This window comes from Typopeltis vanoorti, chromosome 9 (assembly GCF_054136105.1).
Source record: "Typopeltis vanoorti isolate ZY-2024b chromosome 9, IOZ_Tvanoo_1.0, whole genome shotgun sequence".
Taxonomy (NCBI): Eukaryota; Metazoa; Arthropoda; class Arachnida; order Uropygi; family Thelyphonidae; genus Typopeltis; species Typopeltis vanoorti.
In genome coordinates this window covers 49752286-49757503 of record NC_143557.1, presented here as the reverse complement: position 1 = coordinate 49757503, position 5218 = coordinate 49752286, and positions in this window count along the sequence as shown.

Here is a 5218-nt window from a genome sequence, read left to right as displayed (position 1 = left end):
TATCCTAAGTACTTTCAATTCATCAACTTATTTTCTTACATCAGCTCTGTCATAACACTCTGTTCACTTAGATGATATACCCTTGCAAAGTGATCGCCCAGTAGCTCAACAATTTCGTCAGTTTCTATTACCTCTCTGCCATCTGTAATCATTAAAGTTATCCTTCTAAAGTCATTCTTCCCACATAAGACAAAAAATTCTTTGGGATTAGATTACGAGAAGTGAGGAGAGCAGTGTAAAGGAAATCTCCTTTACCCTGCTCTGCTCACTTCTCGTAATATAATTGTGCTTTCCTTACATGCTGCTCAACTTTCTTGCCTGTTTATGAGCTAGCTAGCCAGCTTTCTCCTTATATACCATCCACAACATTTACTTTGCTTGCAGCTCATTATTAAGGATACTACTCACCTATCTAACTGCTATCCGATTTACTATAGTGACCTTGATTACACAAGCTGATATTGCTTCCTTCAGATACCCCTTGACAGGGTCGACGGAAGCGGGCGTGCAGAGCATGCAGGCGCCGCTACGAAAGGGGCGCCACTGCCGGGACACAGTTCGTAAGTTAATTTTTAAGAAAGAAAATTTTTATAAAAAAAAAATCAGCTAACGCCTTTTTATTCCCATAAACGGGGAGTAGGCGAGGCCATTTAGCCCTATCTAACTTTTGGAGACTGAGTGGGCAGTTCAATCTCCACTGGTACCAATCAGAGATAGATGGCCCAAGGCTACAAAGAAACAATTGAGTACACTATTTGAGCAAAGACAGTCAAAATGAAATATTGGAAACTTTAAGTAATACAATCGGGGATACAATTTTATTATCAATTCTAAAATCTAAATATTATTCCATAATTTTAGACTGCACACTGTATACAAATAAAACAGAACAAATGGCCATTATTATTCGTTTTGTTTTCCTGTGACAATGGAATTGTAAAGATCAGGGAAAACGTTTTAGGTTTTGCAGATATATATCAGATTCCAGAGGATGTGGATTATGTGCAACAATAATGGAACAACTGGAAAAATGGAACATTCCCATTGAAGACATGCGAAGTCAAGAGTATGATAATTGGGCAAATATGAAAGGGAAAAAATATGGGCTCCAAAATTTGCTTTTGAACAAAAATCGCTCGAGGATTTACGTGCCATGTGCTGCTCATACTCTAAATTTAATTATTAACGATGCAGCCAAAGTGAATGCAGATACAATTAGTTTCTTTGCAATTATTGAAGAAATATAAAATTATAAAAATATAAAATTTCTTTTCATTCTCTTACAAACGTTGGGCAATCCTTTAAAAGTTCGTAAAAAAACTTAAGATTGAAACAGCCATCAGAAACGCGATGGGAAAGTAAAATTAATGCACTCCGCCCTATATGATATCAATTAGGAGAAATTTACGATCCACTTTTTGAAATTTTAAATAATGAACATTTTAATAAAGAAACTCAACATGAAGCACAAACATTATGTGCTAAAATAAAGGACTATAAATTTATTTGCTCTCTTATAACTTGGCATGATTTACTTAACAGCATAAACCCTGTGAGTAAAATGCTTTAACACAAAAATATAAACATTATACTTGCTTTAGAATCTATCGAAAATTTAAAAATATTCTTACAAGAATATCGATCAGATACAAATTTTAAAGAAGTTCTAAAAACGGCAAAAGAACTGAGTGAAGAGGTGGATGGAGAATAAGAATTTAAAACTGGTATTAAGTTAGATGACGAAAGAAGACACGACAATTTGACTAAGAGCATCATGACGAAACGCCACAATCTCCAGAAGAATAAATTTAGAATCAATGTGTTTTTTACAGTTATAGATGTTGCAATGTGTTCGTTAATAGAACGTTTTGAACAACTAAAAACATATTATGATAATTTCAATTTCTTGTATAGATTACTACAAATTAATAACGTAGATTTACGAAAAAATTGTGACGATTTAAAGATTCTCTTGAAGGACGGTGACAATAAAGACATAAATGCAATAGAACTACATGACAAGTTATATAGTTATATGTGCTTTCCGGGATATTTTCGGAAGGATAATTTAAATATTCAAAACTCTTTTGATATTCTTAATTTTATTGTGTCCAATAATTTATCTTTCCCTAACTTTTTAATTGCTTTAAGAATACTATTAATCTTAGCTGTTCGTGTGTAGCGAGCGGTGAACGTTCCTTTTCCAAGTTGAAATTCAGTAAAACTTACTTAAGAACAAGTATGCCAAAAACAAGCTTGTTAGTTTGTATTGAAAATGATATATGTGCGGAATTAGACGTTAAGACCATTATTTCTAATTTTGTGAATATGAAATCAAAACCCCTAAAATTTAAATAAAAAAATTTCAAGTATATTTAAGTAATTTAATTTTATTTTCTGTTATTCTGTAAAGATGTCATTTTTTGAATACTAATTAAATGTTCTAATTAATTCTGAATTATTTTCCTTATTTTCTCATTTATCTTGAGTTTCTTTTATTTTCCTAAAAGATAGTTCCACTTATAAAAATTATTAAAACATTTTTACAAGTTGCTAAGAATTTAGTAACTTGTAAAATGCAAGAATTTTTTAGTTCAAATAAATTTTAACTTTAATTAAAATTCATTTTAATTTTGTTAGCGATTCGGGTCAGTGAGAAGGCTACAATTCCTGTGTCATTATATTCAAAGATTAAAGTGAAGTGGCTTTATCAATATTTGCTTTAACTTTTGAGAATTTTTTGAATATTCGGGTTTTTAACGATTATCCTGCCTAGTCAATACCCCCCGTTCATTACATTTCGCGAACCAACGTGTGGCTGTTATGTCAAAATTTATTTAAGAAATTTCAAATAATTTAAATTTTTATTATCATAAAAGAACCACACATGCCCGTTACAGGGTCGCTTAGATAGAAATTACATGCGGGCGGCAATGATCAAAGCGCCGGCTCTGCCCCTTGACTTTCCATCATGTACTGCGAACATCCTTTCCTTCCAGATCTTTATATGATGGTACTACTTCAAGCTGCCTGCTAAGTGGTTTTTAATATTTCAATCATTTTATTTATCCACCTTATCCTAACAAATACCTATCAAATGCTGCCGAAGAGTATCATATTTTGTTCATTCCATTTATAACAACAACTGTGGCATGCTTATAAAATATGAGCATGTTACTAAATCATGATCTCCCTTTAGTAAATCTATGATGTTCTTTCAAAACTGTGTTTGTTTTTTAACCCATTACTTGCTGCAAGTTTTTAGTAACCTCTCTAAATTTTTCAGTACCACACTCGAGATACTGATAGATAGGTTTTTAGAAAAATCTGGTTTTACATTATTCTTGCACAGTGAATTATAATGCTTTGTTTTCATGTCTGTGACATATTTTCTGAGCTGATATTCAACCTATTAAAACATGGTAAGGATGTAGTTAATTCGGCTGAAAATTCTTTTTGTGTAATTGCTGATATTACATGCATCTGTATTGTCGAATTCTTATCTATATCATTGAGTAATTCTTGAATTTCCTTCTGATTATCTGCTATCTCTTCATCCAACGCAGCGGCAGCATTGTGCGACAGGTCACATACACCTGCTTCACAGATTTTAAGGAAAGTGAGCATCCTTATTTGAACAATTGAATTCACTTCTCACACAACGGCACCGTCTTTATTCAGAAAATGTATTCTTCAGCATTCATTCTCTATTACTTGCAGCATAGTGCTAAAATTCTTTTCGATTACGGTTGGCATGCACAGCCAATTATTTTGCTCTATCACGATTTAGCTTTCCATACAATAATAGTTTTGATAATAATCTGGTGACATTCCGAAAATATCAACTTCTTCTCTCTCTTAATAAAGTTGCACATTCATTCCACTCTCATTTTGTTTGTTCTGTGGTTTCTAGTGACATTGTCTCATTTAAGAAGTTCTTTAAAATTTCCCATGCTTTGCTGTTATCCTTGCATCCAGTAACTGATATAATTGGACGAAAAAGAGTATTCTCCTGAGAGTGTCAAAATTTCTTATTATTTTGAAGCATAATATAAATATTCGTATAATCTATTGTATATCGATTTCTTTCGATAATTCCATTATTTATTCAGCTGTCATGAGGCATGTATGGACTTAAATGTTCCTTAATGCAGAGAAAGTATTTCGTAGTCCTTCCGCTGTCTTAGAACTTTTCTAAAGTTGAGACTTAAATTAAATAACCTGTTAAAAGGCATCGCCAGTTTCCCTGAACATTCTCGTAAAACACGAGCCGATATCCTATCCAAACGCACGCTGCATTTACATTCAGATCTTGTAATATACTAAGTCCCTCCAATTCATCAATCTGTGTTCTCACATCAGTCACTGTCACGATATTATCTTTACATGGAGGGTATGCCATTATAAAATGTTCACTCAGTAGCTCAACAATTTCTTCTGCCTCTGTTACCTCTTTACAATCTGCAATCATTAAAGTTATCCTTCCATAGTAATTCTTCCTCATAGTTGCCATAAAACGAAAAAAACTCTTTCAGATTTCCTTTCACCTGCTCTTCTAACTTCTCATAATAAATACTGATAGAAGTAATTTATTGTTAAAAAAATCAGCTAACGCCTTTTTGTTCCCGTGTAGGGAGTAGGCGAGGCCGTTTTATAGTCCTATCTAACTTTTGGAGACTGAGTGGGCAGTTCAATCTCCACTGGTAGCCAATCAGAGATAGCTGGCCCAAGGCTATCACTGATTAATCGGCACTCAGTTTAGAAGGCGGCTAGTAAGTGCCGCCATCTGGTGTTCCCTAACCCTAACACAATATTTTTAATGTCTGAAAATAGTGTGGGTTCGCCCGCCGATTTACTTGAGTTTCCTGTTTCCTGGAGGAAAAACCCGCTAACCTGTGCCAGAGATCGACTAACTCTGGAACCGGTCGAGAAAAGGCTTTAGTAAAAGTTCCTCTAGTCGCCGACTGGATTCGAACGCTTTTCGTCGTGCGGTCAACTGCTGTAGAGTGCAACCGCCACTTCTACTGAGCTACGCAGGCTCCTGTTTATGGTTTTGACTAGAAAATCACTATATCATGTATTTATTATTAAAAAATGATGAAGAGGGGTTGTATAAAGCGCATTTAACATTTTGTTTTATGATTTTTATTTTTTATTATTTATGGCGTTTTTCATTTGCAACGAAGGTTTCATAATTCCTTGGTTGAGTGAAAAATAT